This window comes from Neofelis nebulosa, chromosome 1 (assembly GCF_028018385.1).
Source record: "Neofelis nebulosa isolate mNeoNeb1 chromosome 1, mNeoNeb1.pri, whole genome shotgun sequence".
NCBI lineage: Eukaryota > Metazoa > Chordata > Mammalia > Carnivora > Felidae > Neofelis > Neofelis nebulosa.
The window spans coordinates 217180509-217204866 of NC_080782.1; the positions used below are offsets into that span (position 1 = coordinate 217180509).

The 24358-nt window shown below is 37.7% G+C and overlaps 1 protein-coding gene and 1 pseudogene across 6 annotated transcripts in view; both read left to right on the plus strand.

Moving 5' to 3' along the window:
- LACC1 (laccase domain containing 1) overlaps window positions 1-23794 on the plus strand; it is a 32633-nt gene extending 8839 nt beyond the window's left edge. For 5 of the 6 annotated variants that reach the window (XM_058684507.1, XM_058684537.1, XM_058684491.1 and 2 more), the window contains exon 7: window positions 302-2482. The gene's annotated coding sequence lies outside the window, so the exon portion shown is untranslated. Of the gene's footprint in view, window positions 1-301; window positions 2483-23667 lie in introns of those variants that run through there. The other variant, XR_009248724.1, reaches the window with a different exon arrangement.
- LOC131485271 (reactive oxygen species modulator 1-like) lies at window positions 18949-21997 on the plus strand (annotated as a pseudogene).
- Window positions 23795-24358: the final 564 nt, after the last annotated feature.

Sequence of the window (24358 nt, forward strand, 5' to 3'; positions counted from 1 at the left end):
GATACCTGATCTATAGTCATAGAGCGAGACAGAGTATAATTTCATTAAGTTAGTATTTATTTCAGATAATTTTCTCAGAGTTATAAAAAAATATTTCATGACAGCGATTTAGTGCTGACCCTTTAGCACATATCTAATTTTCCTTAAGTTTACTTTTAACTGAATTAATATTATTTTTAATCTTCACAATGTCTTTAACTCTTTAATATACAAAAGACTTTAGTATACTTAGTGATTTTTACCTTGATATTACAGTAGCATTAGTAAGGGTCTCTTATTTGATTTCAATGTATTTTTACAGATATTGACTGGATTTTTACACAGCTGTTTCCTGCCTCCTCCTAAACCAACGACAAGAGACAAATTTAGCTGTTTGATTTACTTAAAACCAAAAGGATTATAATGGATAATTCATCTTTAGGTATATTTTCACTATTATCCAAAAACAAATGATTTTTATTTGATTCTAACAAAATCTAGATGAGGATTATTCGTAAAGTGTGGTCTATTTTCTGTGTTGCATGAATCAAGAATAGGTCTGTTCATTTCAGTATTTATTGGGTACCCTCTTTGTCAGGCACTGGTGAAGCATAGGTGAGTCAAAATAAGTAATAATTTTTCCCCTTGAGTCTAATGCAATGGAGGAGATAAACACTTACAATACTTAAATTTAATTTTGATAGCCGTGGAAGAGTACTGAAGAAGAGAGGATTAATTCTCTCTGGAAGGCAGGATAGGGAAAGTGCTATATAGAAAATGATATATCACATGGGCCCAAAGATGTACAGGCTTTTGACAAATGAAGAACAACCATAACAGGTAGAGGGAACACCATGAACTAGGGCATGAAATTGAGTGTGTAACATGTTCTAGAGAGAGAAGTGTGTAGGCAGGAGTTACTGGAAAAACAGGTTCGGAAAGAGATTAGTTAAGGTCTCACATGCCATGTCAGAGAGTTTAGAGTTGGTTTTTCAGTTAAAGAGTAGGCATAAAAAGTAGGGGAGTGTTTTTATTTTCTCGACATCTGTAACAGGATGGATTTAAATTGCAAGAGACCAGGCCAGAGAGAATTAGTTAAGAGGCGAAATACTTTAAAAAAAAAAAATAATGAAGCCTAAATGAAGACCATGGAAATTAAGATGGAGGAGAATAGATGGAGAAACGTTTCAGATATAGAATCAGTAGATCCTCTTAATAGATAATGAAGAGGACAGGTGAGGAAGAGTGGGGAAGTCATTGATGACTCCAAGATTTCTGGTTGGTTGACTACCAAGAGTGGCAACAAGAGGAAGAAAGAAGTTTGGGAAAAGGGAGAAGGATAATGAGTTTGACACGCAGACCAAAGTATATCCAGATGGAAATATTTGGTCAATGACTAGAAATACAGCCCTGTCACATTGGTGGGAGCTGGGAGAAAGATAGAGCTTTAGAAGTTGGCTTTGCAGAAATGAGGCCTGAGGCCATTGGAGTAGACTGAATCATCTAGGCAGAATTACACGATGAGTGAAAAGGAGGTTTGAGGGTGAAACCTCATACAACACCTGGGTTTGAAGAACCAAGAAGCTGAACCAGTAAAAAAAAAAAAAAAAAAAAAAAAATTAATAATTAGAAATAAGGGAAGAAAACCAGAGTATTCCCATTTTGAAGAAAGAAGTCAGTGTGGATGTGAGAGGAACTCAGAATTTTCAGAGACACAGCGTACAAGAAATTTTCAGAGACGGAAGAAAATGAGAACTGAGAAGAAACCAGTGGATTAACCATATTGAAGCTGTTCTATAGGCAATGGTGGCAGAGTCGGATTTCAGGACACTGCAGAAGAGGATGCGTAGGTGTCCACTCTTCTTTGATAGTATTTACTAGAGAAGAGAAAGCACTGGGGGCTGTGTATCTCAAAGGAAGGGGTATTTTTTTTCCTTTGATCAGGAGTTTTAAATATATTTGTAGGCTGAAAAGAGGAGTCAAGCTATGTGTACATGGGGCAAAATGGTATATGTGGCGTGTATTTTTAAAGTGAGTAGTTCATTGCATCTTCAACTTTTTTATTTTATTCATATGTGTCTTATATGAACAGGTAGTAGAATAATGGAAAATTACATTTGTTGGGTATTTACAAAGGGCTTTTATATACGTTACCTCATTTTATCTTGACAGCTATTCTGAAATACATAGGCCAGTTGTTATTCTTTTTATTCAGATGAGGAAACTTAAGTCTCATTGAGGTTTAAAATCATATACTTTGTGATAAAGCAGGACTTGAACCCACATCTTATGACTTCAAATCTCATTTTAGATTTTACAGTTAATCAAAGCTATCTAAGTTAAATTTTTATTTTCAACGTTCTGTTAATATCATCCATTCATACATTCAGTCAAAATTTTGTTGAGGTACTAGGATAGGTTAAAAAAAAATACACTTGTAGCCTTTAGGAGGTTTAATGTCTACTGAAAGGTGGCAGTCAATAAACCAGCAATTGCAATACTGTGATATGTGTTGTTAAGTCGTCACAACCTGATACCTTGTTCAGTTGAATTCTTCTATGCAACTTGTAAGACAGTGTAAAATTTAAATACCTCGTCTCTTCCAGTTCAGGGAAGGCATTAAACATAGGACAACAATTTCAAACTCAGGAAAAATACTTTTGTTTAATGATAACAATGAAGATTAAGAATAATTTCACACATTAAGAAAGGTTGATCATTTTCCAGTTCTTCACTATGCATTATTTATAAATTATAATGGAAATTTATAAATTTCCAAGAGGATTAGGTGACCATATTTCACTTTATGTACCAAAATATTCTAAAACAAAATAAAATTATATTTGACTATGATTTTGGATTATCTGTTCCAAAGCATTTAATGAAAAGTCTCCTTGCTGTTTTACTCAGTGAAAAAGTTTTGATTAACTCAGAGACAGAATGACTAGGTTGTTAAATAATCATGTCTTACTGTTTCTATAAGATCTTTGTCACTCTCAAGCATTTATATATAGGTTTCTGGTACTTTGAGGGTAAAACCACAATGATGATTTTTATTTTTAATAAGTTTAGTTTTCAATCTAAGCTCTGCTACTAACTGCGCATATGAAATACTGGTTGTCATTTTATTAAGAAGAGGAATCACGTTTGTAAATCACATGAGAGTTCATGACATGATTCTTTTGAAGGTACTAAGTATCAAACTAAACTTTGTCTAACTGTAGTTTTAAATTGTGAATAGTAGTATAGTGACCAAATAAATGTGCTGTACTCCAGTGCTTTATAAAACAAATGAAAAAGTGAACTTTCCACTAGGAGGCAGTATTTCTACAAGTAGCTTTGCTCTTTTCCTTGGTATAAAGTTGAACCAACCTTACTCTCTGTGCTTTTAAAGTTAATGAATGTATTGCTCTTACTTTATATATGGACCATCTTGTAGTTCAAGTATATAAAAGCATTTAGGAACCCTCACCCACCTGGATCTATCTCACTTCTACAGAATCTCCAGTAATTCCTTTTCTGTAAGTAGAATTTTGGGGGAGAAATTCAGAGAAGCTTATTCTATGACACATGACAAAAACATAACACCCATGGATTCAAAAGCTGGAGGATAAGATGTCAATTACATGTGAATTATATCATTTTATATTTCAAAGTAGATTTAATAATTGTTTTTACTTGGTTGTATTAAAGTTATACTTACAATATATCCATCCTACTTTTTTTTTTAATAGAGAGCAAGAACGGGGGAGAGGGGCAGAGGGAGAGAAAGAGAGAGAGAATCTTAAGCAGGGTTCACACTCAGTCTGACATGGGGCTTGATCCCACAACCCTGGGATCATGACCTGAGCCATATCACGAGCCGGACGCTCGACCGACTAAGCAACCCTGGTGTCCCAACATCCTATTTGTTATGTGAACTCTTAGATGCCACCAATCTATGGAAGTCCAGCACTTTCAAGAAAGCACTGCTCAGTTATCTATGTGTTTGTGTGTGTATGTGTGGATCTGAGTGTTTGTGCTAAATGGCAAGCAAGAAATGTGTATGTATTATATATAGCCTGTTTGCCCTAAATAATGTAAATTCACACACAACATATTGGATGCAGTGGAATTATGGATTTCTTTTTATAAAGTTTTTGTAACTTGTGCAGTAAAGAATGGGAATCATAGTTTATATGCTTACTGTATGTATTTATGTGAACTGTGGTCTAGAGCACATGTGTTTCCATTGTAGGCAATGTTTTTAAACTTGTGATATCAGAGATGGGGCGGCTGCTACAAGTAATGAGTTATTCTATGCTAGCTATTTGCTTAGTGAAGGAAATAGAATCTGTCACTACTACTTTTTCCAGATTAACACATTTAGTTTGGACTCGTGATGATCACGTATCAATTGTGTAGAGACAAACTTTTCTTACTCTCCTTAAATAGATTTTCTTTCTAGAGAAATAAATGCTTACATCGTATTTCCTGTGTCCTTGTGCCAAGTGCCTGTGGTAAACTATGTCCCTTCTAAATCTGGGGCAGGCTTTTTGTTTTATTTAATTCTCAGAAGGCTGGGGTGTCCAGTTACTGTATTCTATTAAATAATTAAAGCTTCCAGCAGACTCTTTAGCTCAAAATGTCACATTCCTTTCTAACAACAACAAAAAGAGAGTTCTCTCATTTAATGAGAAACATTTGTGGAAAATAGATGTGTTCATGACAATTGAGTTTTGAGTTTTTAATATCCTCCGTTTTCTTTTCTCTCTCTTTTTTTTTTTAATGTTTATTTCTTTATTTTGAGAGCAAGAGAGAGGGAGAGAGAATTCCAAGCAGGCTGCATTCCATCAGCACAGAGCCAGATGTGGGGCTTGATCTCACAAACCATGAGATCATGACCCAACCCAAAATCAAGATCTGGACCCTCAACCAACTGAACCACCTAGGTGCCCCTATCCTCCATTTTCTTAATTCCTAGTTTTGCGTTATACATTGCTTCAATTTACATATTATCAGTACTTCCCTATTCCTTTACTTTCCTTAAGCACATGTTTTAGAGTTTATTTTCTATCCCACCCCATCATCCTCGTGTTTATAACTGATGTTTCCTCTACATAAGGTAACCTAATTCTTTAATTTTTATACTTTCAAGTACATATTCAGACTTGGGTATAGTGTTGCTTATTGGACATATCCTATGGGCCCCTCAAAACAATATCCTCCAAACTTAACTCACCATTTCCCCTCCAAAATTTTTCCCCTCTGATGTTCTATTTCAGGGAATGAAACCATTTTTCATGAAGTTGTTCATCCAAAAATCTTAGAGTGTTTCTGAATGTCTCCCTTTGCTTCACCTCTTCTTCCCCTACACTTCTGCCTTTATAAATCTATCATCTGTTCCCATGTCTCTCTATCTTAACTGCCAGACATTCAGATCATCATCTCTCAGGTGCATCATTTGACCAGCCTTCTAACTAGTCCGCCTTCATTGAATCTCTTCTTTTACTGCCATTATTGTTCTAAAATGCAAATCTGGTCATATTACATCCTTCTGTACTATATGATGTTTCTGCTATCTCCAAGATGAAGCCCTACTCACTAACTTTTATAGGAGCTATTATGATCTCACCCCTTTGTTACCTTTTCTATTTCTACCACTCCCCACTCTCTATTGCATATTCCATCCATTCTGTGCTTTTTTTCATTTCCTGGAATATACCATTAAGCTCAGTCAGACCACAGAGTTTGGTTTGTATTCAAAGACTGACTAGAACTCAAATTAGCTTCAAGGTTACTTTTACTTAGGTTTTCTCCTGAGAAAACAAGCAGCACCGAGGACATACATAATATAAACATCTAAGTGAATGGATACAGCACTGGAGTGTCTCCCCACCCACCCCCAATTCCATAGAGACATTTGACCAAAATTCAGTTGTCAATGTAGTGTATACTCAGCAATATGCCAGGTCATATATAGAAGAATAGTAGTTTTTGTACCATTAGGCAGGGCGAGGGGCTATGTTAATGTTCAAAGGTCTACCTTCTACAAAATATAATAAAATTTTGCCATATCTAAGCAGTATTGTATACGGTGTGCTCTTGGCTTTGGGAGTAGATTCCCATGATTCATCACTTACATACGACATCCAGTGCTCATCCCAACAAGTGCCCTCCTCAATGCTCACCACTCATTTTCCCTTCTCCCCCAGGCACCGCCATCAACCCTCACTTTGTTCTCTGTATTTAAGAGTCTCTTATGGTTTGCCTCCCTCTGTTTGAAACTATTTTTTTCCCTTCCCTTCCCCCATGGTCTTCGGTTAAGTTTCTCAAGTTCCACATATGAGTGAAAACATGATATCTGTCTTTCTCTGACTGACTTATTTCAGTTAGCATAATACCCTCTACTTCCATTCACATTGTTTGCAAATGGCAAGATTTCATTCTTTCTCATTGCAAAATAGTATTTTATTGTATATATAAACCACATCTTTATCCATTCATCAGTTGATGAACATTTGGGCTCTTTCCATAATTTGGCTGTTATTGATAGCCCTGCTATAAACATTGGGGTACCTGTGCCCCTATGTATCAGTACTCCTGTATCCTTTGGATAAATTCCTGGTAGTGCTATTGCTGGGTGGTGGGGTAGGTCTATTTTTAACTTTGTGAGGAACCTCCACACTGTTTTCCAGAGTGGCTGCACCAGTTTGCATTTCCACCAACAGTGCAAGAGGGTTCCCATTTCTCCACATCCTTGCCAACATCTGTTGTTTCCTGATTTGTTAATTTTAGCCACGCTGGCAGGTGTCAGGTGGCATCTCAGTGTGGCTTTGATTCGTATTTCCCTGGTAATGCGTGACATTAAGCATCTTTTCATGTGCTTGTTGGCCATCTGGGTGTCTTCTTTGGAAAAGTGTCTATTCATGTCTTCTGACCATTTCTTCACTGGATTATTTGCTTTTTGGGTGTGGAGTTTGATAAGTTCTTTATAGATTTTGCATACTAGCCCTTTAACTGGTATGTCATCTGCAAACATCTTTTCCCATTCTGTTGGTTGCCTTTTCGTCTTGTTGATTGTTTCCTTTGCTGTGCAGAAGCTTTTTATCTTGATGAAGTCCCAATAGTTCATTTTTGCTTTTATTTCCCTTGTGTGGATTAAGAAGTTGCTGTGGCTGAGGTCAAAGAGATTGTTGCCTGTTTTCTCCTCGAGGGTTTTGATGGTTTCCTGCCTCACATTTAGGTCTTTCATCCAGTTTGAGTCTATTTTTGTGTATGGTGTAAGAAAGTTGTCCAGTTTCATTCTTCTGCATGTTGCTGTCCAGTTCTCTCAGCACTATTTGCTAAAGAGACTGTCTTTTTTCCATTGGATCCTCTTCCCTGCTTTGTCAGATTAGTCGGCCATACATGTGTGGGTCCAATTCTGGGTTCTATATGCTATTCCATTGGTCTATGTGTCTGTTTTTGTGCCAATACCATATACTGTCTTGATGATTACAGCTTTGTAGTAGAGGCTGAAGTCCGGGATTGTGATGCCTCCCGCTTTGGTTTTCTTTTTCAACATTACTTTGGCTATTTGGGGTCTTTTGTGGTTCCATACAAATTTTAGGATGTTTACTCTAGCTCTGTGCCTCTGATTGGGATTGCATTGAATGGGTAGATTGCTTTGGGTAGTACTGACATCTTAACAATGTTTATTCTTCCAATCCCAGAGCATGGAATGTTTTCCCATTTCTTTGTGTCTTCTTCAGTCCTTCATAAGCTTTCTATAGTTTTCAGCATACAGACCTTTTACATCTTTGGTTAGGTTTATTCCTATGTATTTTATGGTTCTTGGTGAAATTGTAAATGAGATCAGTTTCTTTATTTCTTTCTGTTGCTTCGTTATTGGTGTATACAAATGCAACTGATTTCTGTACATTGATTTTGTATCCTGCGACTTTGCTGAATTCATGTATCACTTCTAGGAGTCTTTTGGTGGAGTCTTTTGGGTTTTCCATGTAGAGTATCATGCAAAAAGTGAAAGTTTGATTCCTTTGCCAGTTTGGATGCCTTTTATTTCATTTTGTTGTCTGATTGCTGATGCTAGGACTTCCAACACTATGTTAAACAACAGTGGTGAGAAGGAGACCCCTGTCATGTTCCTGGTCTCAGGGGAAAAGCTTTCAGTCTTTCCCATTGAGGATAATACTAGCTGTGGGCTTTTCATATATGACTTCTATGATGTTTAAGTATGTTCCTTCTATCCCGACTTTCTTGAGGGTTTTTATTAAGAAAGGATGTTGTATTTTATCAAAGGCTTTTTCTGCATCTATTGATAGGATCATGTTTCTTATCTTTTCTTCTGTTAATGTGATGGATCACACTGAATGATTTGTGAATATTGAACCAGCCCTGCAGCCCAGGAATGAATCCCACTTGATCATGGTGAATAATTCTTTTGATATACTGTTGAATTCAATTTGCTAGTATCTTGTTGAGAATTTTTGCATCCATGTTCATTAGGGATATGGCCTATAATTCTCCTTTTTTGTAGGGTCTCACAGAAGCTTTCCTTCCGTTTTTATTTTTTGGAACAGCTATTAACTCTGCTTTAAATGTCTGATAGAATTCCCCTGGGAAGCCATCTGGCCCAGGACTCTTATTTGTTGGGAGAGTTTTGATAACCAATTCAAATTCTTCATTGGTTATGGATCTGTTCAAATTTTCTGTTTCTTTCTGTTTGAGTTTTGGTAGTGTGTGGGTGTCTAGGAATTTGTCCATTTCTTCCAGGTTGTCCAGTTTTTGACATATAATTTTTCATAGTATTCTCTTAATTGTTCTTATTTCTGTGGTGTTGTGATCTCTCCTCTTTCATTCGTGATTTTATCTATTTGGGTTTTCTCTCTTTTCTTGAGAAGTCTGGCTAGTGGGTTATCAATTTTGCGTATTCTTTCAAAAACCAACTCTTAGATTTATGGATCGGTTCTACTCTTTTTTTTTTTTTTGGATTCTTTATTGTTCATTTCTACTCTAGTCTTTATTATTTCTGTTCTTCTGCTGAGTTTTGGTTTTCTTTGCAGCTCTGCTTCTAGTTCCTTTAGGTGTGAGGTTAGGTTTTGTATTTGGGATTTTTCTTGTTTTTTGAGATCGGCCTGGATTGCAGTGTATTTTCCTCTTAGGACTGCCTTTGCTACATCCCAAAGGGTTTGGACTGTTGTGTTTTCATTTTCATTTTCTTCCATATATTTTTTAATTTCTTCTTTAATTGCCTGGTTGATCCATTTATTCTTTAGTTGGATGTTCTTTAACCTCCATGCATTTTGAGGCTTTCCAAATTTTTCTTGTGGTTCGTTTCATAGCCTTGTGATCTGAAAATATGCATGGTATGATCTCAATTCTTTTGTATTTATTGAGGGCTGTTTTGTGACCCAGTATGTGATCTATCTTGGAGAATGTCCTATGTGCACTCAAGAAGAATGTGTATTCTGTTGCTTTTGGATGAAAAGTTCTGAATATATCTGTCAAGTCCATCTGTTCCAGTGTATCATTCAGGGCCGTTGTTTCTTTATTGATTTTCTGCCTAGATGATTTGTCCATTGTTGTAAGTGGAGTATTAAAGTCACCTGCGATTACTGTTTTCTTATCAATAAGATTGCTTATGTTTGTGATTAATTGATTTATATATTTGGGTGCTATCAATTAGGGGGCATAAACATTTACAATTGTCAGCTCTTCTTGATGGATGGACCTTGTAATTATGATATAATTCGCTTCTTCATCTCTTACAGTCTTTAGTTTAAAATCTAGTTTGTCTGATGTAAGTATGGCTACTCCAGTTTTCTTTTGACTTCCAGTAGCATGATAGATGGTTCTCCATCCCCTCACTTTCAATCTGAAGGTGTCCTCAAGTCTAAAATGGGTCTCTTGTAGACAGCAAAAAGATGGGTCTTGTTTTTTTATCCATTCTGATACCCTATGTCTTTTCATTGGAACATTTAGTCCATTTACATTCAGAGTGATTTTTGAAAGATATGGATTTAGTGTCATTGTGTTACCTGTAGGTTCCATGCTAGTGGTGATGTCTTGTCCTTTGTCGTCTTTGCAGCATTCCACTCACAGAGTCCCCCTTAGGATCATTTGCAGGGCTGGTTTGGTGATCATGCACTCCTTTATCTGGGAAAGCCTTTATCTCTCCTTCTATTATGAATGACAACCTTGAAGGATAAAGGATTCTTGGCTGCATATTGTTCTTAACACGTTAAATATTTCCTGCCACACCCTTCTGGCCTGCCAAGTTTCAGTGGACAGGTCTGCTACTACCCTTATGTGTCTACCCTTGTAGGTTAAGGCCCATTTGTCCCTAGATGCTTTCAGAATTCCCTTTATCTTTGTATTTTGCTAGTTTTGCTATGATATGGTGTGGTTAAGATCTATTCTTATTGATTCTTAAGGGAGTTCTCTGTGCCTCCTGGATATAAATGTCTGCTTCCTTCCCCGGATTAGGGAAGTTCTCAGCTATAATTTTTCAAGTAAACCTTCTGCCTCTTTCTCTCTCTCTTCTTCTGGAACTTCTGTGATACAGATATTATGTTTCATTGAATCACCTAGATCTCTAATTCTCCCCTCATGGTCTAGTATTTTCTTATCTCTCTTTTTCTCAGCTTTATCATTTTCTGTAATTTTATCTTCTTTTTCACTTATTCTCCCCCTGCTTTCTCCATCCTTGCTGTCACTGCAACTAGTTTATTTTGTACCTCATTTATAGCATTTCTTAATTTGTCATGACTGTTTCTTATTTCCTTGATCTTTGCAGCAATAGATTTTCTGGTATCTTCTATGCTTTTTTAAAGCCCAGCTATTAATCTTAAGACTATTATTCCAAATTCTTAATGAGATATATTGTTTATATCTGTTTTGAGCAATTCTCTAGCTGTCATTTCCTGGAATTTCTTTTGAGGAGAATTCTTCCATTTCATCATTTTGTTTGGTTTTCTGTCCTTTACGTGTTTTAATAGCTTGTTATGTGTCCTGCAACTGTGAGAACTACCATATTAAAAAGGGGTCATACACTGTCCAGGGCCTGGCCCTTCAGGAGGTGGAGTGTGTTGTGTTTTTGGAGTGTGTTGTGTGCTCTCTGTTATTTTGACTCTAGTTGCTTTATCTCCCTACTCAGAGCGGTGGTTTGGACCTTCTTCCACTTGTGCTTTGATTTGTTCATTGAAGTAACCTTGGAAAAAATTCAAAATGGGGGGTGGTGGTAGAAGAAGCCTTATTCCATACAAAGAGAGAAGTGACAAGAGTGGGGAGAAAGAAAAGAAAAAAAGATGACCAGAGAATCAGAGAAACTATACTATATGGCTTAATCCAAAGAGAAAGAGGAAAATAAAGAAGAAGGAGATACAGAAGAGGTGTAAAAAGAATAGATTAAAAATGTCCCATTAAACAAACCACCAACTAGAATAGAGAAGAGAAGAAATAAGAGGAAGAAAAGAGAAAAAAGTTATATATATGTGTGTATGTGTATACATATACACGTAAACATACACACATACATACACACACACACACACACACACACACACACAAAATAAGAATTGACCAAGAATCAAACCAGAAAATGCAAAAACACTGGGAGGATATCTGATGCTGCTTTGGAACCAGTGGCTGTGCTGGTTTGGAGGAGGGGCCGTCTGGTTCAGTCAGTGTCAATCTTGGTTGGCAGATAGCAGTTACCAGGCACGGAGGGGCGTGGTTTGGTGTAGGTGGGTCCCGCCTCCACTGTGGCCCTCTGTCCTATTCCCTGAAGCCCCACCTTGTTGGTGATGGAGAGAAAAATGGCACACCCAGTCTCTTTTCCCTGGACTGGGTGTCCCAAATCACTGTGTTCAGGCGTTTGTCACAGTGCTGGGTGGTCGCGAATGGGCTGGGTTCTCTTGCTCTACAGTCATTCGTGCCTCCCATGTGCTTGTCTGGGATTCAAACCCTGATGTCTTAAATTCCTCTTCACCTGCCCCTGTTCCAGGGTAGTGCCACTCCACCCAGTCAGGGGACAAAGGGCCTCAGGCTGGCCGGCACCTGCAGGATCTTTTGTCCTTGGAGAGGCTATATGCCTTCTTCCCACAGCACTCAAGGGAGGGGACTGTGCTCTCTGACTGCGCCTCTGAGCTCGCTACCAAGCCAGGGTTCGATCCCCTCCTCCCCAGGCGCACGCACAGGGCGGCTGGCCCCAGTCCAGAGGAAGTCCCACAACCCTGGTTCGTTACTCCTAAGGCTGTTTGCAAGTTAGAAATTGGTTCTTTCTCCATTTTTTCCATTCCCCGGTATGTGGTCCAGAGAGGTTTTTCTCTTGTCCAAATATAATCCTACACTTCCACAGCCTCTCTTTCTCTTTCTTTTGTCTCTCCACAGAGGGGGATCCCTCCCCTCCTTGCCTACGCGGCCCATTTTATCTCTCCCAATTCACAATCACATGCCTATGGCCCACCAAGCTGTCCCCGTGGGCCCCTGGAGATATTTTTGTCACTCTGTAGCCCGTCTTCTGGCCTCCATACTGCTGTGTTTGAGAGATGAAGGAACTTCGGGCCCCCTACTTCTCTGCCATGTTGACTCCTCCAACTCATAGCCATTCTTTAAGACTCAGACCAGGGGTCATCTTTTCCAGAACATTTTTGTTGGTCATTTTCTTGAGTACTATCTTGTGTATCATTTTTTTTTTTATAGTCCTCAGTGTACTGATTTTTAAGTGTTGGTCTGTTTACTTGTCTACTGGTATATGTCAGCTCTATCAGAGTAAAGACCAGGTCTTACTCATCTTCATTTTTTAAATATCTAGCGAAGATTAACACATTGTAATCACCTATATCTATAGAAAGAAAAAAGGGAGGGAAAAGGGGAGGAATTCTTTATTGATTAGCCCAAAGTCTGAAAGGATAAAGATAATAAACCATTTGGGGCGTTGTTGTGTGTGTGTATTGTCATTTTCTGCCAAGTAGTTTTCTATCTTCAATATTTAGTTGAATTTATTTAAATATAAATTATAACAATACATTAATGTCATTTTAAGGAAAGAATATCTAAGATGGAGATCTGTTTTAAAGTGTTCATCCATGTTTCTTTAAAACATTAGAATGTCCAGTTTCCAATTCATGTAACAATATAAACTTTAAATTATTGCTTTAAAAAACATGTCTTCTATAGGAATGATGTATGTTAGAGATCAATATGTGTTTTCAAAACTGTTGATTTCTCTCCACTCCTGTAATAATATATTCTAGTATTTATCTTATATTACACAAGAGCCTTGGTCCCTGACCCCATGGAATGAACTTACTTACATCCCATTAATGAAAGGAATACATTCATTTAATCAAATCACTATGACAGGGATCCATAGAGTGAAAATCAAATAGGTAGGTCTCTTCCATGAAAATTCAATAGCTTGTCAATAGTTCTGTTGATATTTGAAAGTAAAGTAGTAAAAGTATTTTGTTTTGTTTTGTTTTGGTAGACTCTATTTCTAGAGCAATAGTTCTCAACATTGGCTGCATTAATAGACTTACCTGTTAAGCTTTAAAAATCACCCCAAATCAATTCAGTTAGAATGGTGGGTACGAGTGTTACACAGTAACATCAGTGTACTTGAAAGCTTTCTTGATGATTTTAATGTGTAGCCAATGTTGAGGACCACTGCTCACTGGGTACTTTTATATCTTCAATGTTTAGCTGAACTTATTTAAATAATGATATATTAAAGGCACTGTAAAGAAAGAACTTTTGCAATAGAGATCTATTTTAGGGCTTTCAGCCATGTTTTTTGTTTTGTTTTGCTTTGTTTTGTTTTACCCATCATTAGACTTGCTTGTTTCCAACTTGTAGTAAATTTGGGAATATTGAGTCCAATCTGATCTAAATTTAAAACTTCTTCTCTTCCCAACTTGGACCAGACAGGCATTGTTTGATCCCATTGGCAAAAGGCATACTTACTTACCACTTATTATAAAAGTGGTGGATTCCCCGAGTTAAAGATTTTTAACATAGGACACAAATAGATGTACAAAGAATGCACCTGGGTCCCTCTCCAGTGCGCCTATGGGACTTGGCAGTAAGGGAAACTCACTCAAATGTAATTTCATCCTACTTGCTAATTGTGAATAATGAAGTCATTTGTGCCTGACTCAGGCATCTCATGTCTTCTGTCAACATTCATGAAACAGTGATAGGCTAACTTACTAGCTTATAAGTAGGATTAGATGAATAAATCCCAGACAGACCCAGCAAAGAACAAGCACCCTAGTTACTTGACTCCCTATCTAGAGTTGTTCAAAAGTGGATGGATAAATCTCTTCATGAGGATACTGCATAAACATAGCAAGATATAAAACCCCAAACTAGTTTTCCTTGGACTTTCAATGTCCTTCCAATTGCCTGAATTTTATTATTCTTTTTAGAAAACATAGTACATAGGTTTAGACTTGTCTACAGAATACCAGAAGAATCTTATGGAGTTATTCCATGAGAAGTATATTTGTTGTGCCCCTTCAAGTTGAACCACTAGGAAATCTCTCCATAAACATGACGTCAATACATAAATGACCCAGCTTCCATCCATTGTCTCTATATATCCCTACTCTAATAAATCTTTATTTGCTTTCAGATGAAGGGAAACTCAAGATTATTATGCCAAAAATGTAATTGATCAAAACTGTTAGCACCCTAGGGAGTCAAGGTTTAAATGTCTAGTCTCTGCCTTGAGAACCCTTTCTGCCTTATTGCAAGTTAAATACGCCTGACTTGTTTTATCGGAAATCCATGGACATTAAGTTTCATTGGCATTAATGAGACTTTAGTATCTAAAGCAGAGGTAAGAACGCTCAATATTTTTCTCTCATTGCTGAAAGCCTCTGATAATGTTTATCAGAATACTTCGAAAATGTATATTAAGATCTAGTCTGGCATTCTAAATGAGTGGTAATGCAGCTTTGGGTCACCTATGATATCTGACCTTCACTGAGCATAAACATAGCTTTAACACTAACATGGTCATAATTAACCTCTTACTGTCATCTTCCTTTGTCTTTTCCTTTGCAAATGCTTTGTGTATCATGCACATGCATCCACTGGGTGGCGATATGTACTCAAGAATGTATACTGTTTCTTGTCATTACCCCCCCCCCCCCCCCGCCATCTAACTGAATTTAAGATGTCAAACATTTTTATGTGGAAAATAGCCATTGTATCAAATAATAAGAAAGAGTGTTGTCGGAATTCAAGCCCCTAACTAGAAGTGACTACAGACATTTTAATAATGTTAATACTTCCTGCCACTTACTGACAACCACGTTGGCTCTCCTCCCAATATGTCCACAAACACACATTTGCAAAATAAGTGATTCTTCATGCTCTTCCCATCTCGCAGCATTTTATGGATTCATATGTCGCTCCTTGAAACATACACATGCCCTTTTTAAATTCCCCTAACCTATTTTTCCAACTCCAATATTCTTATTATCTTCTTATTTCTGTGGCTCTTGCCTGACAACGGACCCTTCCCTTTTTCCGTACACATTTATTCAAAAAATCAAATAATATAATGTTAAGAGATTTTTACATATCATTAACTTTGACTACCTAATTTTTTTTCCAGATGAGCCAACTGAAGTCCCAATGTAAAGTCAATAATGTTAGTGCTGGATGGGAGATTAGAAATCATCTACTTAGAGATTCTACATATACCAGTGTTGAGACCCAGAGATCTAGTGACTTTCTTAGGGTCATCCCACAAGTAGTGATGTGGAACCACACATTTACTCTCTTGACCTTCAGGCCAGAGCTCTTTTCACCACAGAGCTTTGCCTTGTTTAATCATTGATTTATACACTTAACTAATTCACCCATTCAACAAAAATTGTTTAAGTAGCGGCTCTGTTCCTGGCACTGTGCTAAGGTTTGTAGGTACAAATTTGGATAGTTTACACCACTTTAAAAAATTGAATCTAAAATTGGGTAAACTGCCACCAGGTGGCATAAGTCCTCAAATTGGCAAGGACATTTATTAGGCAGTTTATAGGTAACCATTCAGTTTTCCTTCTTAGACATTTTTTTTTTTTTTTCAAACTGAGATGGTGAGAACTAGTCTGAATGTGTAATCCAGACTTCTTTTCTGTTAAGGTGCTGCCAATCTGCCAGCCTCCCAGGTACAAGTCTTTGAGTTATTTTTCTGTTTCATGTTTTGCTGATTGAGTCACTGTTCCTTCCCTCACCTTTAGCTTCTTTATAAAAACCTTCAATTTAGCAATGTCAGGAAATGTCAGGAAAAAAAAAATACCTTGGGCTAGTCTCAGCCTACTGCGAGTTCACTGCTACTTCTGAGCCTTTGTTCCTGCTGTTCCCTTCCCTAAAATTTCTTCTCTTTTAAACTCATCCTTGACTTACCAGTATCCAACAAATATTTGAATGGTAATTATGGTGATGGTAATATATGAAATGCCAAACCACATACTCTGTTTCCATACCAGAATTTGCGATGTCCCTCTCTACCCTTTTGAGAGTAAAGAAGATCTAGTCGGTAAAATGGGTATATGAAAATAGATTGAAGGCAATTACCAGACCATAGTATCAGTCTTGCAGTGGTGGTCGAGAAAGAAATTGGTCCTTGAGTTAGGCTTGAAGGTAACTCAAATAATATAAATGGGTAGAGTCAAAGGTGGTTTTAGAATAGTGAGATGAAATGGCATGGTATTTCAAAGTTTGACAATTTTAGCATGGGTAGAAGGTATGATGTGTATAGGTAAATGGCCAAAGTTGAAATTAAAAAGAAAGGGACAGATTATGAGGGTCCTTGAATGGTATGCAAAGAAGTTAGGACTTTGTCCTTTAGGCATTAAAAGTCATTACAATATTTAGGAAGGAGGGTGACACAAACAGATTTGTACTTTAGAAAGATCATCCCTAGGTGTATGTGGCATGAATTGGAAAGAGGTGAGACCAGATACAAGGCCAGCAGTTGGGAAATGACCATAGAACCTGGTGGGGGGTATTAAGGCCTGAACCAAGGTAAAAACTGTGCTGAAAGAGAGTCAGGGATGGATCTGAGAGCATCAACAGAATTTGACAATATGATATTGTGATTTATAATAAGAAATATGTATTTGGTCTTTGTCCCCTTTCCTGGCAGAGAGCTGCTGAAACTCAAGGAATTTCCTAACAGCAGAGAACCATAAAGGTGTCTTTTTTTACGTTAATGAGATGACTTTTGGAAAACTCCTTTGTAACCAAAGGATGGGGTCTGGAGAACTGGAGGTATTACCAGGAGAACTGAGGTAATACTGAAAGGTTTGGGACTGAAAGTTCCCTGAAGAAAAGGGAGAAAGAGCCAGGACTAGAGGTTGAATCAGTCACCAACGGTCAGTGACCAGTGGTTTAATCCATTGTGTCTATGTAATGAACCCAAAATGATGGGTTTCTGAGAGCTTCCAGGTTGGTGAACACACAGGGATTTGGAAGCAGTGGATCACTCAGCGATAGTATGGAAGCTCCCTGCCCTTTCCCCATACCTTGCCCTATGCATCTCTTCCATCTGGCTGTTCCTGAGTCATATCCTTTTATAATAAACCAGTAATCCACTGAGTAAAATGTTTCTCTGAGTTTTGTGAGCCATTCTAGCCAATTTTCAAACTTGAGGAGGGAGTCTTGGGACCCTCCAATCTATATAGCTCATTGTGACAACCTGGATTTGGGATTGGCAAATAAAGTGGAGGGGGGTGAGGGTAAGAATGGGTGTGGGGGATGAAGACAGTCCTGTGAGACTGAGCCTTTAGGCTGTGGAATTGGATGCTATCTCCAGGTACTGTCTTCACTGAGTTGAATTGTAGGACACCATCTGGTGTTGGAGAATTGCTTGGTGATGTGTGGGAAAATTTCTCCCCACAAATTGGAATTGGTTACAGAACATTCAGATGAGGAATAAAATATGAGAGTAAGGACAAAATGCTAGGTGGCCGCCAGGTTCCTGGCTTAGGTCACTGGGTGAATGATGATGTCATCAAATATGATAGAGGATGCAGGAGGCCAGACAGCCTTAGAGGATGGTGGTGAATGTCTTGAGTTTACTTTAGGACATATTGTCTGATTATTTTCACTAATCAACTTCATACATTATGAACATATAGGTTAGAATGAAAGATCTCAGTAAAGAAAAACTCCCTTATAAACATCCATCAATTAACATGTCTGTCAAAAATATTTTAGTGCTTCTTTTATGTCTTATAAGGAGTCAGGTGCACTAGGTATGTGGACCACACATCCCAAGTTTTCCACAGTAGTTTCACTTTCATATTATTCTTTTCAATAGAGGCAATTCATTAAATGTATAATTAATGTGATTTAATTTTTATGTCTTGTAAGCCTTTGCTCATAAGTTCAAAAGCATAAGTTTTAAAAGGTTTAATAAGGCCTGAGTCCTACCAATAAGAAATCTGTAGTCTAATCTGGAAGAACTCAACATCTATTAAAGAACCATTTAGTGCTAAATTTTGATATTTTGGGGCATCCAGAAAGTGGCTGTCATTTTTGGAAGGAGGAATCAGGGCTAAGGTGAAGCTGGAATTGCAGCAGTGCTCTAATAAGGAATCTGAAAAAGTATCTGAAAAAGCAGACAATGGGTGAGGAAAGCAGCATTAGGAAAAACACTAAGTTGGACATGGCCTCAGTGTGTTCAATGGAGACTGAGGACCATGGCCTGCCTATCTTGATTAGTCTTTTGATTCAGCCACAGAGAGTGGCTGGTAGGTTGTTCGACTCCTGTTCCTGCTTTCCCACACCTACCTCCTCTTTAGTGTTCACTTTGTGATTATTTTTCTAAGGTATAATGAAGATTTCTAGCGATGCAGTTTCCATGATCTCTTTTTCCATTCCCTTGCTGTCTTTTTAAAATTTTCATCTCATTGTGAATTTCCACTTTTCTGACCTACATCCTAAAAGTTGGTAAATTTTATATTCCCTAATCACCTTAGTTTCTATGTTTGGTAACATCCCATTTGCCTATGAGGTCCACATGCAGCCTTTTGAGGCAATATAACTGAAATTCCCATTAGAACTAACTGTGTAATAATGAGATCTTCTTCCAACATATTTTCAAGAGCTGTGGACAAATAAATGTGGAAGTGAAACATCCGTAATGTGACAAGGATATGTATCAGTGCCTCCTGCATGGTAGGCATTTGATAAATCTTTTCAAATGAATTGGTTTTATATAATAACCTGTTCATAAGGAAAAGAATGCATCTTTTCTGGCGTATGCTTTGCAGAGCACTTTTTACTATCAGAACAAGAAATACAGTAGGAGGCTCAAAGGATAAGCAGTTAGGCCATGGTTCTTCTGGGTACAATTTCCTCTGGCATCTCCTTCAGTCAAGTCAAGCTGACTCCTATGCTCTGAGTGGAGGTGAGGGACAGGGAACTTGTATGCCAACCCCCTTCTGTCCAGCGGGCCCTAGCCCAGAGATCTGTATGAAGTATATCAAAACATTCGTCCAAATGGCTAATGTCCACTTTAGCTATTTGTTCACAAATAGGAGTTCTGAATGCTTTGGAAACAGTTTGTTCTTTAAACTTTGTGAGCATTCCTTTTATAATTTGTTTATACTCTTTGTTGAATAAGCTACTAATGTCTCTGTTAGAGCAAAATTAAAATTCATCTAGGCTCACTTTGATGGTTAATCACAAATTTCATTTTAGCAGCGTCCAAATTAATGAGATTTTTATTATGTATGTATGTATATGTATATAGGGTTACATGTGTATGAATTAAGAATGATAGCAATTTAGAACTGGGAGGAAACATACAGAAGAGTTCTGTTTAAAGCTTACATTTTACCGATGAAGAGATTTGTGACTGGTAAATTATTCTTTTTTCTTGGACTCAAGAGACTAGTTCTATATTTAAACACAATCCAGAAATAGCCTCTTTAAAGACATAATTTGCTACGATTCCATGACTCTGGAGCAGGTTACATGTTACATAATGCTCTTATTTTTATTAGCTGTGTCTTGTCATCGTCTGTAAGTCTACAGGCACTTTGAAAGTAGAGATTTTGTTGTATTTATTTTGCATTTTACACAATACCTGCTTCATCCCACATCTGATACTGGACTGAACATTAAGCCATCTGTAGGCAGCCATGATCCTACACTGAAATTAAGGAAACAGGCCTTACGGTGGCAGGTCTCTTGTGAGTTTTGCACATTTTCTTTTGCTTCAGAACATCTGATAGTTTCCCTAGACCTTGTTTGCTGATAGAAACCTAACCAATTTGACAATAGATTTCATATTAAAAAATAATAATAATATAAAAACAGGGAGGGGGACAAAACAGAAGAGACTCATGAATATGGAGAACAAACTGAGGGTTACTGGAGGGGTTGTGGGAGGGGGGATGGGCTAAATGGGTAAGGGGCACTAAGGAATCTACTCCTGAAATCATTGTTGCACTATATGCTAGCCAATTTGGATGTAAATAAAAAAAAAAGAAAGAAAGAAAACAAGTTTAAAAAAAGAAAAGAAAAAAAGGAACCTAAGCTGACAGTCTTCACCTGATATTATAAAGCTGCGTCTCTGCGTTCGGGCCCTCCCATCCCATTGTTTCCCCACCCCAAAACCAACACCTGATTTGGACTGGACCGAATTTACCATTCCCCAGTTTGGATACAAATTAGAATTGTTACCACTGTATGGGGCCCCCTTCCTTGTGCCCCTCAGCTCATCCTCCTTCCTGCCATGCTGAGTATAACACAGGCAGCCTGCTGTAATCCCACTCTTTGAGAGCTTAAACTATTGCTTACCTGTCACTATTACACAAATGAAATTGGTGTTGAACAATTTGAAAGAAAAGATTTTGTCAATTATTCATTTGACAAGTATTTATTGAGTACCTAATATATACGAATACTGCATGATGTTGCATGTGCTAGAGATACAACAGGGAACAAGACCAAATCCCTGCCCTCATGGAGTTGACATCCTAGTCCAGAAGAAACATGAAAAACAAACAAATGAATAGATATATAATATAAAGTTATTGCTAAAAAGTAAGTGCTGTGAAGGAACATAAAGCAGGGAAAAGGAATAGAAAGTGACATCACTAATCACTAACGTGAAGGAAATGCAAATCAAAACCACAATGAGACATCACCTCATACCTGTTTGCATGGCTATTATCAAAAAGACAAGAGATAACAAGTACTGGCAAGAATGTGAAGAAAGAGAGCCTTGTGCACACTTGGTGGGAATTGGTGCAGCCACTGTGGAAAACAGGATGGAGAGTCCGCAAAAAATTAAAAATAGAGCAACCAAAACTGGGTAACTGAAGACATGAATGAGATGCTGGTGGTCACGGGGCCCTATAGACAGCCGCAGATGAACTGCTTCGACCCCATGAAGATGGGCTTTTGTGATGGGCTGTGCAGTGGGTGTGGTGGCTGAGGCACTTTCTGGCACCTTTTCCTCAGGAAAAGGATTCAAGTGTGGGGTCAGGAGTTGATGGTGGGATCAGGAAAACCATGATGCAGGGTGGCAGCACCTTTGGCACATTCATGGCCATCGGGATGGGCATCCAATGCTAATCAGGGCAGTGGTTGCCCACTACAGCTACTCCTTCCCATCAGTCCCAGCTCACATACTATAATAAAAGGTTTTGAGTAGTTAAATAAGAGCCACCGTATGATCCACAAATTCAACTTCTGGATATTTATCTGAAGACAACAAAACCACTGATTTGAAAAGATAAATGTACCCCTATATTCATTGCAGCATTATTTATGATAGCCAAGATGCAGAAACAACCTAAGTATCAATGTATGACTGGATAAAGAAGATCCACATACACAATGGAATATTACTCAGCCATAAAAAGAAGGAAATCCTACCATTTACAATGACATGGATGGACTTCAAGAGCATTATGCTAAGTGAAATAAGTCAGATACAGAAAGACAAATGCCATATGATCTCACTTATATGTGGAATCTAAAAATATATATATAAAAATAAACTCCCCCCCCCCCCAAAAAAAATCAAGTTCATAGATACAGAGAATAGATTGGTGGTTGCCAGAGGTGGGGTGGGGTGGGCAAATGAGTGAAGAAAGTCAAAAGGTTTAAACTTCCTGTTATAAAGTAAAGAAGTCCTGAGGATTTAATGTAATAATGGTGACTATAATTAGTAACACTATAATGTATATTTGAAAGTTGCTGAGAGAGTAGATTTTTAAAGTGATAAAAAAATAGAAAAAAATGACAGGAGGGAGTGCTGTTTTAGAAAGAATGATCAGGGAAGGCCTAGACTAGAGACATTTTGGAATCATTTGCACAGATGGTACTGAAAGTCATCGGACAAGTGAGATCATGTAAGGAAGAAATGTACTTAGTGAGGAGACGTCTGAGGGCTGAACCCTGAGGCATTCCAGCATGAGAGGTAGGGAACTGAAGAGGATTCAGGAAAGAAGGTCAAGAAGGAACAGCCACTGAGGTAGAAGGACAGGCAGGAGAGTGTAGTGTTCTTGGAAGTCAAATTGAGAAAGTACTTCAAAAAGGAGGACAATCAACTTAGACCAGAAATCAACTTTAGAATTTGACAATTAGAAGTTAATTGGTGATCAAAAACACAACAGTTTTGTTGAAATAGTGAGACCCTGATAGGAGTAAGTTCTAGAGAGAATGAGAGGAGAAGAAAGGGAGAGTGAATGTGCACACTACCTTTGCACTACATTGCTACGAAAGGAAGCAGAAGATAGGCGGTACCTAGAGAGGGCTGTGACTAAGAGAAGCTTTGATTTTTCTAAAATGGGAGAAAGAACATCACTTTTGTGTGCAGAGAACAAAGATACAGCAGAAAGAAAGCTGATGATGCAAGAGAGAGGGGTTATCGTATAGGCAAGTTGCGGTGAGATTCAGTGTGCATGCAGACCACATTTCCTCCAGTAAAAGCCTAACTTTCAGCCAAAGAGTTAAGGCATTGCAAAAGAAGGCAAACGGGCAATGGTAAATTAACCATTTTGGCAAGTGTGTATTTCATTTCTGCTCCATTTTGCTCTCTCATCATTAAGTTACTATGCATAATATAAGTGAAGTTATACTGATAGTAAGAATGTTGATATACAGAATTTTAGACAGTGACCCTTCAGTGAAATTAATGGTACCTGAATGAATTGTTTGTGGTTTCGAATCCTAGAACAACTTGAAATGTACACTCTTCAGTGTATGGTAAATAAACTATCACATCCTTGCAATTAGACCCATATCATTAAAGTAATAGCAGCTTCCTTTTTGTAGCATGTCTGCTAATGGAGCTTTAGTTTTCTTGAGGAAAGCCTCAGAGAAAACCCAAATGGGAAAAGTATGACCCTACCAACAGAAAATACAACCTTTCCTGTTTGGATTTTTCTCTTTATAGTACTTCAGTTCTTAGTTCCCAGGCATAAATAGGGGTAGAAACTGACCTAAAGTCCAATGTACTTAAAAAAACAAATTCTACAGGATGAGGAATTTCGATGAGATAAATAAGAAACAAGATTTTCAGGACATCACAGTTGTGATCAGAAAGGGGAGCACTCTCAGTGAATATAAAACCTTAAGACAGATGTGATGGATTCCCGTCAGTGTAAAATTAGAGACTTTTAGATTTAGAGAAAGACAATAAAGATCATCTATTCCAACCACTTTATTTTACAGGTGAATAAACTCCGTGACCGAGTGATTAAATTACTTAATACGAAGATGCAGAGGTGATTAGTGGCTGTGTTGGGTGAGTTTTAGAATTAACACAAAGAAAACTAAAATAATGATGATAACATTTATTGAGTGCTTTCATATACCAGGTGCCGTGCTGACTACTTTACAGTCATAACCTCAATTAAAATTTACAGCAACGGTTATACAGAACTATACGGGGTGGAAAGTAGGAGATTTCTTAACTGCTACTTAATTGACTTACCAAATTCACTACTTATCTCCATTACCTTCTCTTTAAATAACTGATTGATGCAGGTGCCATGATGAATACTTGAGGCTGGTAAGTTTCTTTCAAAAATTTCTTTCTACTTATCTAATCTGTAATCTATCTGTAGGCATAATCTACATTGGTGTCAGTATCACCTGGGGACTTGTTTAAAAAAACATACCCAGACTCCAAGGCTTGATAGCAAGTGTCTCTCATCCTCTTTGGACTAGTGGCTACTCAAGACACGCTTGTCTTATGGTAAAAGGCAGGAGTTAAGAGAGCAAGACCAATTGTGCAAGCACAGTTCAAACTTCTGTTTATGTCACATCCACTCACATCCTGTTAGCCAAAGCAAAACAAATGATCAAGCCTAAGTTTAAGGGGTGAGAAAATATACTCTTCTCATTAAGGAGAGGGATGAGG